The following is a 13,104-nucleotide window of genomic DNA, read 5'->3' as shown; positions in this document are numbered from 1 at the left end:
TCGTGTCTGAGTTGGGATAAGAACTATTAGGTTGGGACACAGCTTTTTCCCCCAGGTTTTACGACAACTGAACTCGCTGCCACCATCCAGGTCTCATCATTTATGAAGCCCCAGTAGTGTTATACTGTTTACTTTTTAAGTTCTATTATTATTTGTAGTATTATTAATTTATATGTATGGTGCTGTGCACATTGGACCAGGGGTATGTTGTTTTGTTTGGTGGTATATATGAGTACGGTTGAATGACACTAAACTGAACTTGAATGTGAACTTGATCCAAGTTGAAGTGCCTTTTCATGGAGGAGATAGATTAGGGTGTGGATTGGGCTTTCCAAACCTCTGAGAGGAAGCATTCCTTCTTCCCAATAGCAGATCTGTTAAGACCTTTAAGCTTGAGGATGTCCTCAGTTATCAGATTTCCCAAGGCTTGTGACATGATTAGCTAAGCTTTTTATTTGTCACATGTACATTGAAACATTGAAATATTCAGTGAAATGTGTTGTTTGCATCAACAACTGAATTGTGCTTGGAGCCACTGGCAAATGTCACCTCACTTCTGGTGTCAACAAATATGCCCACAAGTTACTAACTGTAACCCTTACACCTTTGGTAACTGGGAGCAAACTGGAGCAGCTGGAGGAAAGCCACATGGTCATGGGGAAAATGTACAAAACCTTTACACACAGTGGTGGGAATTGAACCCTAATCACTGATCATTAGTGCTGTACGATGTTACACTAACTGCTGTGCTACTCTGATAACCATGATGAAGACACGGTAAGTAGAACCAGCAGACAAAGAAAAGTCAGAGAGACTGTCACCCTTCCACATACTGGGCCACTTGAGACTAGGCTAATTGCTCACCCTTCACCCTTCCTAATATCACTTGAACCAGCTTCATGATGTACTGTCATATTCCTAGAATTAAGACCTCCCCCTCTCCCAAAACCTGCATAATCCTGGGCATTAGGAATTAGACTTCCCCTTCTCCCCAACATCATTTTTGATTTCTATCATTGTCAGGAGAACCACTTAAAAAAAATGATTTAAAAAATTACAATATCCTCAAGCTAATTGTAGCCCAGAACTATTTGCCATTATTACACATTCCTCTGTCCCCTCAGGGAACAATCCTCAGAATTCTGTGTTAATTATCACAGCTCCTTGGAGAAAGAAGATAATTGTTCTCTTCTTCAAGTTACATGAGCTTGTACAAGTTATTTTTCCTTAGACAAGCATGAGTCTACTAAGGTATCTGATGAATACTTTCACAGTTGTTATATTCTGTATAATAGCTATTCACTAAATGAAATGCTTAATTAGAAGGTCATCTATTATTCGGCACCATAGTGTACCAGCCAAACCCAATTTTTTTTACCAACTTTTTCTTTTAAAAGCTTAGTAAAGTTTTCAGTAGTATTCTCTAGCTCTGCCTATGAAATAGATTTACTGCAGAGACCGAAAGTGGTCATTGCTTTGGGTCAGCCTTGCTTTAGGGCAGCATTTATTTTGAGAGAACTAGAGCATAAGGGCAAGAATATGATGCCGAGGCTGTATAAGGCATTAGTCAGACTGCACAGAGTATTGCGAGCAGTTTTGGGCTACTTGTGTGACAACAGTTATGCTGGAATTGGCGAGGGTCCAGAGGAAGTTCATGAAATTGATTGTGGAAATGATAGGGTTAATGTATGAGGAGGGTTTGTTTGATGACTCTGGGCTGGAGTTGAGAAGAATGAGGAGGCATCTCATTGAAACCTATTAAATATTGAAAGGCTTGTATTGAGTGGGTGTGGAGAGGATGTTTCCGATAGAGGAGAAGTCTAAGACCAGAGGGCACAGCCTCAGAACAGAGGGATGTCCATTTAGAACAGAGATGAGAAGGAATTTCTTTAGTCAGAGGGTGGTGAATCTGTGGAATTCATTGCCACAGATGGCTGTGGAGGCTAAGTCGTGGAGTATATTCAAAGCAGAGGTTGATGGATTTTTGGTTAATCAGGGTGTCAAAGGTTATGAAGAGAAGGCAGGAGAATGGGGTTAAGAGAGATAATAAATCTTTCTTTTTCAATCTCTTTATTAATTTCAAAATATAGAAACAAAACATAGCAATAATACAGATAGTAGGAGATATATTGTTACACTTAAAAAAAGTAATTGTAAAATCAAATAGTGTAAATTAACCAAGTTCCCAAACATGTAGAACTAACAACGGATAATACAAAGCAAAAAAAAAACTGGAAAAAAAAATCATGAAAAAGAAAAAAAAAGCAAAAAAAAAACAAACCTCATCCCCAAAGAAAAACAAAATTAATCAACTAAACTAAAAGACTTGGACAAAACTAACAACTTAAAAATGGAAAAGAAGAAGAAAAGTAAGATTACATTTCTTACTTTAATGGCTAGAAGGTCCATTTTGTTGAATTGGAAAGAGATTAACCCTCCTAATGTATTTCATTGGTTTTCACAAACTATGGTGTGTTTGAATTTGGAGAAAATTAGAAGTGCAGTTTATGACTCTTCCATTAAGTTTGAAAAAACTTGGAGGCCATTCATTCAGCATTTTCATCTGATGTAATTTGATCATTTCCAAACTTGTTTTATCTCTCTGCACTGTCGTTGGAGGGGAATGGAGTCGTCGACACTGAGAGATAATAAATCAGCCTTGAACAGACTTGATTGGTCAAGTGTTCTAATTCTGCTCCCATGTCTTATGGTGTTATAATCGTCTACCAGAACATTGAATTGCTTTAATCCTCCTTGCTTAACAGGTGAAGGATAAAGGTTATCAATAATACAATGCAAAGGGAATCAATAATAGTACAACATCAGCAAGCTTCAGGACAATGTGTTTAACCCTTCATGTAGTCAAGCTTGTAGCAACATGATGTCCCTGTGAGAAGAAAATGTATTTTAGCAAAACTTCTTTTCCTAAACTCAGCAAAAGAATGATCTGGTGAAAGCCTTGCATGACCCTCACCATCAGAAAGATGTTTGTCATTTCAACTTGTACAATATCTGTGTTATGAGTTCTTTGTGTGTGTTTTATAATGCATACAGTCTTTCTCCTCAGATTGGTTGAGAATAGAACAAGAGGTCATAGGTTTCAGGTGAAGGGTGAAATGTTTATGAAGAATCTGAAGAGGAACTTCTTCGCTCAGATGGTGGTGTGACTGTGGAATGAGCAGCCAGAGGAAATATTAGATGAGGATTCATTTGTAAAATTTAAGAGAAGTTTGAATAGGTCCTTGGATGAGAGAGGTATGGACAGCTGTGGTTGGGTTGCAGCTGGATGGGAATAGGCAGAAAGTCAGGCTGGCATGGACTCTAAGGGTCAGAGGGTTTGTTTCTGTGCTCTATGACTCTAAAAGAAAGTAAACTTCCCTGTTAATGGTGACTGCTGGCTGGATCAAACAGAGATGCATACTTCCCCTAACTGATGCAGTTTGCTTTCCACTTTCCAAAGTTTTAACAGTTTCTTTCCTCCCACTGGTGCCGTTTGACCCACTGAGTTATAGAGTCATATAGCATGAAAACAGATTCTTTGGCTCAATTGAGCATGCCAGTCAAAATGCTTCTTGCAGGCTAGTCATATATACCACTGTGGTCCCATAACCTTCTAAAGCTTTCCAAACCATGTTCCTATCCAAATGTATTTCAAACGTTATTTATTTTACCTGTTTCATCTACTCCTACCGGCAACTTATTGCACACAGCTACCACCCTTTGCGTTTGTAACCCTTAGGTTCAGCTGGCAGCATTAGTCTAGGGAAGACAGTCTCTGGCCCCACCAAATGTGTGAAATCTGAGGTGCAAAACCTCTTGTTTGTGTGGATACTGTGTGATCTATTCCCCCGTTACAACTCAGTACCACGAAATAACAGAAAGCACACCATATGCAATTAAATGATTCAGTTCTTTAATTCTTAATTTAACTAAAAGGTTAGTAAAGAAAACAAAAGGGAAAGGTCCCATTTTAATGAAGCAGTCTAATATGCACATTGGAGCTCACGGTTTCCCTTCCGCTGGTCCTCCATTTGATTTCCCCTGGACGTCCTCGACTCCTGGCCCTATTCCACATCCACTCTGTCCTGAAGTCTATGACCTCTCCTTTCTGGCATTTTCTCTCTTCATCTCTCACTAAACAAATGACCCAGATCACCTTATTCTCAGGCACACAACAAGGGAAAAACACTCCCTTATTTGGATGGCGCACATTCCAAAGCCCCTGGTATCTCTAGCCATAGCCCAAACACTGCTGCTACAGAAAAACCATTACATTAGCAGTGAAACTTTTCCCAGGGCATTACACTTAAAAATTATTGCTCCTCATATTCCTATTAAATCTGTCCCCTCTCACCTTAACCCTTGACTTTTAGATCTTGATTCCCAACACACAAAATAGGATGTTCATTTATCCTATCTATGTCCCCAAATGATGTTGCACACCTTGTTAGATAACCTCTGATCCTCTTACACTCCAACGTCATAGCTCGTCCAACCTCTCCCTGGAGATCCTCTATTTTGAGGCTGTGTCCTCTGGTCCAAGGTATCCCGACAATAAGAATCATCCTCTCCTCATCCACTCTATCGAGATCTTTCAATATTCGGTTGGACTTAATTAGGTCACCCGTCATTCTTCAGAATTCCCGTGGATGCAGACCCACAGCCATCAAATGCTCTTCATATGACAAGCCATTCAATCCTGGCTTCATTTTCACGATCTTTCTTTGAAACTTCTACAATGTCAGAACATTCTTTCTAAGGTAAGAGCCCAAAATTGCTCCTAATACTCCATATGAATCCTCACCAAGTGCTTTATAAAGCCTCAAAATTACATCCTTGCTTTTATATTCTAGTCCTTTCAAAAGGAATGTTTACATCGCATTTGCCTACCTCACCACAGACTCAACCTGCAAATTAACTTTCAGGGAATCTTGCACAAGGACTCCCAAGTCACTCTGCACCTCAGATTTTTGAATTTTCTCTTCATTTAGAAAATAATCCACGTTTTTATTTCTTCTCACAAAGTGCAGGACCATACACTTCCTGACACTGTACTTGATTTGCCACTTCTTTGCCCATTCTCTTAATCTGTTCAAGTTCTACAGCAGCCCCTCAGCTTCCTTAGCACTACATGCCTCTCTTTGTACCATCTGCAAATTTGACCACAAAGCCATCAATTCCATCACCCAAATCATTGACATATATTGACTTTGGGAGGAAACCAGATGGGAAACCAGGGGAAAACCCATGCCTTCTACAGGGAAGATGAACGGAGTCTCCTAACAGAGGACACTGGGATTAAATTCTGAGCTCTGATGTCCTGAGCTGTAATGGCATCGTTACTGTAGCACCCATTATTAGGAAGGAAGGGCATCAAAGGTTGCAGGAAGAAGACAGGAGAATGTTGTTGAAAGGGAAAATAAATCAGCCGTGGTGAAGAGAACTTGCTGGGCCATCTGGCCTGGTTCTGGTTCCTAATGATGATGGAAAGAGAGGTGTGGTGCATTGTATGTTCAAACCCTGGGATTGTCTTCAACCATAGAAGTAGGGAGAATCTCTTTTAATTGCAAGAAAGATGAAAGCTTGGCAGGTGATGGGACCAGGTTATGGAAATAACCTGGGAACGTTTAGGCCATGTAGGAAAGTGAACACAAGGTGAGAATTTTGGAAGTGACAAAGCATTGTGCCCTCTGATTGTTTTTATGCCTCCCAACAGCTGATTTTGAGCCTACATATCCCAAGGTCCTTCCTGCAGTTAATCATTGTGACTGTTGCAGTTGTCATTCATGGATGGTTTTTACTTCTAGTGGAGTGAATAAATGAGATCTTTCCCACATAGTCTCATCCTTAGTGTTTTATTGTGAGCTGCTGCTCTGCTCTCAGTTATTCTTTCTGCAGTGATGAAACAGCAAGGCAGACTGATTCAAGCTCCCTTTGCTTTGCCCCCAGTGGGAGTGAATTGAATTAAGTCAGAACTTATTCCTGTACCATAACAAGTCCCTACTTTCCTTCAATCACTAACTTGAGGAATCATGTGCTACCTGTATTGTGTGCCTTTCATATTAAAATGTCTGTCATAAGATTTAAAAAGTAATGTTTTTATTTCCTTACAATTGTGAACTTTATCTCATGCATAATTCACAGTGTTTTTCTTTAAAGCACAATTCATGCCATTGGAAAGTGCAGAGTTTTATAATAAGTTGCGGTTTATCTGAATTTACGTATCGAAGTAAGGCATAACTGACCTGACACTATTTAAATCTCAACGTTCAACAATTAATGATAAGCCTGGATTGCTTTAGAAATGATAGCACAAGTGAAATTAAATGTAAAAATAAAGCATTTGGTGGGAATAACCGAAGAAAGCACTTCCTCTGCGAAAAGCAGGAGATTAAATATTAATCATGACTGTGCTGTGATTAGATGTTAAAGGGTTCATGCTTTAAACGTCTCAGTCTGAGCTCAGAAGTCTCAGTGGTATTTTAGGTTGTTTCATGCAGATTGAGTACTTGTGCTTAATGCACCAAATTTTGCTCTTTTTATTATTTTACAAAGGTAGTTTAAAACATGTACACTTGGAGAACAAACCTGAAACATTAACCAATGTTAGGCGAAGCAAACCTTTTCCTTATTGTGACTGTATGTTTTTCTGAAATTGCAACCATAGGTGATATTTGTGCTATGCACTATGTGCTTTTGATAACGTGTGTTGCATCTTGACCCTGGAAGAACTCTATTCATTTGGCTGTGTTCATGTCTGATTGAATGATAATTAAATTTGAACATGAACTCTAACCTGAAACCTTCAACTTGTGTTAATGATGAATGGTCTTGGTCTGAAACATCAACTCTTTATTCCTTTCCATGGATGCTGCCCGACCTGCTAAGTTCTTCCAGCATTTGGTGTGTGTTTTGCTCTGGATTTCCAGCATCTGCAGAATCTTTTGTGTTTGTGTTCAGTGGAATTTTCTTCTGAAGCTAGTCTACTTGTGTTTAATTATAGCACTGAAGATATGATAACATCTTTTCCTGTATGAGACAAGAAATTTAGGTCAGAGAGGTGTTGGAAGTAAATTTGTGGAGAATTTGTTCTGTGTGTCATTCTGACACTTGATGTGATAGATTTATGCAGTGTTCTCACTAAGCCCTGGCTGGTTCTAATCCCCTGACCTCTTTCTCCAGCTGCACTCACATCACCAAGTCCCAATCTTTTCTCATGAGAACCAAATTCTATGTTTAAATTTGTCAGGGGCTCACTCTGCATTAAAATCTAATTTCCCACTCTCTGTACTGGAGGGAGTGTTATTGTGGAACCTAGAGAGAGCCAGTCCATTTATAGAATTGAATATAAACTGGTTATTGAGTGTTGGTGAATTAACCTGTTACAAGGCAGGTGACATCTAAAACACATGTTGTGTCTTAGTTTATAAAGGATAGGACTTGTCAATTAACTATCTGTTATATTAGTTAACATTAGTTCCTTAAGGTTGTCATAGCTGGGTGTGGGGGGAGGTAGTCGGCCTAAGTTCCCACGATCTAAACTCTGATGAAAATTCCAGAGCTGGAGTTCCTAACGTTGATTTCAACATTGATGGGCAACTCCTGCAATGCTGCTGATGCTAAACTATATTGGTCTCTGCCGTTCCTTTAGACTCGTCAGCTGCATGGGCAACAGCTTGCTCTCCATATAGTACCGCCCTGACATGTGTACTGGCTTGCCTATCCACTGAATATAGGGTGCAGCAATCCATGGTCGACCCTGACCTACACAGACTCTCCTAGTTAACATTATTTTCATCAGTGTAACATACTGATATTTATGCAGAGATAGGTTTCATCCTTTTTTTTAATTCAAGAGCACACACACAGAAAGCTGAGGGAATTCAGCAAGTCAGGCATCACCTATGGAGCAGAATAAACAGTCACCATTTCTGGATGAGATCCTTCATCAGGATTGGAAAGAAAGGGAGCAGAAGCAATAACAAGAAGATAGAGAAGGGGGGTGAGTACAAGCTGGCTGGAAATAGGTAAGACCAGGTGAGCAGGAGGCTGCTGGGTGGGGAAAAGGGGGATGATGTGAGAAGCTGGGCAGTGATAGCTGGAAGAGGTAGAGGGCTGAAGAGGAAGGAACCTGATAGGACATTGGAGGTGGGGAATCAGTGGGAAGTGTTGGGCAGTTCATGAGGGCAGGGGAGAAGAAGAGAAAGGGTGAGAAGGCCATCAGAAACAAAATCAATATTGATTGTTAGTTAAATACAAGTCTCTGTTGTTATTGAAGAAACCTCTCAAGCAATGTCAAACTCAGTGAGCACAGTATGAACAAGGAAAACAAATAGTTTACAAATGAACCACTGGCATTGATTTATTGTGCCTACAACACCATGGATATATGGTTCAGACTAGTTGAAAATTGCAGAACATATAAGTTCCTGACTAATGAGAATCTGTTATAATTAGACATTGCATATAAACTCAATAAACCCAATCAGGGAATAAATGAGAGTCACAAATATTTTTGCTTCTGAATAAGAGTAAAAGCTTCAATTGATCCAATTTGCATTTGTAAATTATATAGTTGGCATAATATCTAATAAACATCCCTAAAGAGTATGCAATTTACATTCAGAAAATAAACTAAACTGATCTCTATGTACAGAAATGGATTTGTCGAACAATACAGTCCTTTTGGCCCATGAATCCATGCTGACCATGGTGTCCACCCAGCTTGACCAAGTTTCCGAGTTTTGTCTGTATCCTTCCAACCCCCACTCGTCCATATACCTAGCCATGTGCTGCTTAAGTGATACTGTTACACCTGCTAACAGAAGTGGGGATAAGCTCCCACTACCACTTAAATATTCCCAATGGTGCATATCTCAAATAGCTTCTGAGCACCAAGTCCAGCTCCTGGCCTTCACATGTGGATTAACTACTAAGCTCGATGGAACTGTTTCTACTGAAGGAGAAGTACAAAGGTGGATTACTAGCACCTTAAAACTAGTCGTTCCAGGTAGAAGGAGCTCATCAGCCATGATTGGCGGCTCATCCAGGAGAAGGAAAACTCTGATCTGAAACCTCTGCTGCACTGCAGTTACACCCACTTATGGGGAAGGCTTCAGCAATAAATCCTGAGGAAAAATCCAGAGCTGGAGTCCCTAAGGCAGACTTACTTTAAGTTCAATGCTGCCTGGCAACTCCTGCGAAGCAGCTGGTGCCAAACCGTTTCAGTCTCTGCTGTTCCCATGAGTTCATCATCAGTGTGGATACAGGGAGCCTGCTACATGGGCAACAGCTTGCTCACCATGTTGTACTGCCCTCGCTTACATAATGATTTGTCTATCATGTAGGACACAACACCCATGGTCTAACACCGAAGGGCCTTAAATTGTGAACCTATGACCACAAGGAGTGAAGGAGAAGAATTCAGGATGGCACTGAGATGTTAAAGTCCAAGCACCATCAACAGAAACAGCATATTCTCCATTACAACCTACCCACCTGCTCTGATAACCTCCTTCAAACCAACCTGGACTGAAGCCTGCAGGGTCCCACATTTGGATGTGGTCTCATTAGAAGCTGGATTCTGGACTGGGAGCAAGCCAATCTTAATCCTGTGGTCCTTGAGATTTCTTGATTAATTTTTAAATACGTATTGATCTTTTCATTATCATGTTCTTTATTTTACAAAATAGAAAAAAGCATATTAGAAATGAGAACAATATTATACAGTGGCATCTGGAAGTACAACATTTCGATTCACATTTCACTAGCTGGGTTTATTGTTTCAGAACAGAATATTGATTTCAGTTGTGATACATTAGAAGACATCAAACAAAAAGCAAAATTCCTTCTGCTCTTTTCTCTTCTGTGCTCATCCCCCCTGCCTTCTCTACCCATTCCACCAAAGAGTGCAATGGATTAATCTACATGTCTTTCTTCTTCAAATCCCAATAACTATGTTTGGATAAAATATCACCTGCTTAATTAACATCAGGGGGGCAACATAATAGCAGTTTTATGTTCGAACGTAGGATATAGAACAGTACAGGAAGTCAGCAGGTCAGACAGCAAATTTCTATGGAAAGAAATTAAGGTTCCTGATGAGGGGTCTTGGCCCATACATCAACTCTTTGTTCTTTTCCATAGATGCTACCTGACCTGCTGAGTTCCTCTAGCATTTTGAGTGTGTTACTCTGGAATTCCACTGTTTGCAAAATCTCTTGTATCTATGGAACAGTATAGCACAGGAACAGAGTCTTCAGCCCTCAGTTGTGTTAAACTAATTAAGCTAATGGCATCTAATTTCTTCTGTCTGTACCTGGTCATATCCTTCCATTCTCTGCACATTCACATGCCTATCTAAGAGTGTTTTATACACCTCCATCATAACTGCATTCATACCATCTCTGGCAGGAATTTCCAGTTACCTACCACATACTGTGTAAAAAGAAACTTTGCTGCACATCTCCTTTGAACTGTAACATTAAGTGCATACCTTCTAATATTAGACGTTCTAATACTACTTCCAAACATCAGTTTTAGCCAAGTAATTTGAAACAAATTTCAGAAGCAAGGAAGGATGACACAATTACTAGTACCAGCACCTAAGGATGAATTTTCAGACATGTGATTTTGTTTATGAAGTTCCTCGTAAATGTCCCACCCCACCTTTTAAAGTTTAAAGAAAATCTAACATCTAAGTTATGTTACCATATACTACCTCGTGATTCATTTTCTTGCTAACCTTTACAGGAAAAAAATGCTATAGAATTTACAAAAATATATATAAATATGCAAAGACTGACAAGGAACCAATGAGCAAAAGAAGACAAACTGTGAAAATAAAAATACCACCGAGAACATGAGTTCCAGAGCCCTTGAAAGTGAGTCTGCAGGTTGTAGAATCAGTTCAGAGTAGTGGTGAGTGATGTTTTCCATGCCTGTTCAGGAGCCTGGTTGTTCTAAGGTTTAACTGATCCTAAATCTGTAGCTCCTGTCTAATGTTAGCAGCGAGAAGAAGGCATGGCCTGGATGGTGCAGGTCTTTGATGAAGAATGCTGTTTTCTTGTGTGGGTTCTCCATGTAAATGTACCCGATGGTGAGGAGGCCTTTGCCTGTGATGGATTGGGCTATAAACACCATTTTCTATAGCATATTATATTCCTGGGCATTGGAACTTCCGTACCAGGCAGCGATGCAACCAGTTTAGGTACTGCCCCCTGTGTATCTATAGAAATTTGTCAAGGTAATTAGTGACATACCAAATCTGCACAAACCTCAAAGAAAGTAGAGTTGCTGTTTTGCCTTCTTTATGAAATCCTAGTGATTTCAGCACACACATGCTAGTCCCGGGGCAGATTCTTTGACATGTTAGCGCCAAGGAACTTAAAGCTACTATCTCTCTCCACCTCTGGTCAGTAGTTTTAAATTTCAGTAATAAGGACCTCTGACTTCTTACCCCTACTTCCTCTGACCACCACCTCCAACTTCCTCCTCTTTTCCAACAGTCATAGAGTTGTAGAATCTCTAGTGAAGCATTCTTGTATTTCATTCACTCACTTAGAACAATCCAGCACCCCAAGAGTACCGTAGTCTCAAACAATATGAGAATAGGCTCTTCAAACTATTCGGTCCCTATCAGCTCTCCCCTGATTTGACCACTGACTCTACACAGCAGGTGCAATGTACCGTGGTCCATTCATTTTCAGAGCACCCAGAAGAAATGTTTGCATCACAGGGAGAACATATAAACACCTCATTTGGCCGTAGCCTCATCAGCAACTTCCAATCCCATTCAAGATTGAACATCCTGCTGGAACTGTGAGGGAGAAACTGTGATAGTTGTAAAACTGTGCAGCCCCACCCTTTAAAATATGATGTTACTTATTGATTTCCCTCTTCACTTTCCTACTGGGTGCACTTTGACCAGCCTTACTTTCCATTCTTTCTCCTAATGCTGATACCCAGTCCTGTGGCATGAATACAGAAAAGCTGAATTCACTAGGATCTCAAATAAGCCCATACAGCTTGAAATTTTGAGCAGAGTGCTGAAAAGGGGGCAGAAGGAACTAACATAGAACATGAACACAAGAGCTCCTGCAGATGCTGGAAATCCAGAGCTTACTCACTTACTTGAGCCCATCACCCCCTCTAGGCCATAAGAGTCAAACAATAGCTCTGCAGAATCCTTGGTCTTGGGCTATTCTTTCAGGTGTAGCCCATGTTCCTGGTGTATCCCTCTTCTCACAAGGTTGAGGATCCCGGAATTTCTTTTGACATTTTTGTAGCTCTGGGTTTTTACAGGATGGAGTTGCTATCCCATGCCCAAGTTTCCTCCTTTCACAGCTGGCCCTGTGACCATACATAGTGGAGCTGGAAATTCACAGTAAAACACACACAAAATGCTGGCAGAACTTAACAGGTCTGGCAGCATCTATGGAGAGGAATGACGAGTTACTGTAGGAGACAGGCACCACTTTTGAAATATAAACAAAAGAAAAATAAAGAAGCGTGAGGAAGATGGGTTTAAAAGCAATAGGGAATAAAGGGACTGAATGGATTACACAGAATCATGCATCATGGAATCAGGCCTTACGACTCAACTGCTACATGCTGACTAAGATGATCGTCTAAAACACTCTGAGTTGGCTTATCATCCCACAAACCTTTCCTTTCCATCTACCCATGGATGTCTAAGGGACATTCAGATAGGTACATGAATGTGAGGAAAATGTAGGGATATAGACCTAGAGTGAGCAGAAGGGATTAATTTAGTTTGCTATTTAATTACTAATATATTTGGTTTAACACAACATTGTGGGCCAAAGGGGTTATTCCTGTGCTGTACTCTGCTATGTTCTAGGTACCTATCCAAATATCTTTTAAATGTTGTTTGTTACACCTGCCTCCTCCTCTGTGAGCTTGTTACAAATATGCATCACCTTCTATGGGAAAATAGTTACCTCTCATCTGTTTTAAATCTTCCTCCTCTCACCTAAATCTGAGCCCTCTAGTTTTTAGTTTCCTTTCCCTGGGGGAAAGAAGACTGTGTGCATGCACCCTTTCAATGGCCCACATGATTTTACGTACCTCTTGAAGGTCACC

The 13,104-nt window shown here is 40.3% G+C and overlaps 1 protein-coding gene across 3 annotated transcripts in view; it reads left to right on the top strand.

The window, feature by feature from the left end:
• LOC134346869 (contactin-associated protein-like 5) overlaps nucleotides 1-13,104 on the top strand; it is a 1,934,616-nt gene that overhangs the window by 799,711 nt on the left and 1,121,801 nt on the right. The gene's annotated exons all lie outside the window — the stretch shown is intronic.

The sequence above is a fragment of the Mobula hypostoma genome, chromosome 5 (genome assembly GCF_963921235.1).
Source record: "Mobula hypostoma chromosome 5, sMobHyp1.1, whole genome shotgun sequence".
NCBI lineage: Eukaryota > Metazoa > Chordata > Chondrichthyes > Myliobatiformes > Myliobatidae > Mobula > Mobula hypostoma.
Note: the sequence above shows the minus strand (reverse complement) of the source record. Positions and strands in the feature narration are given on the sequence as shown.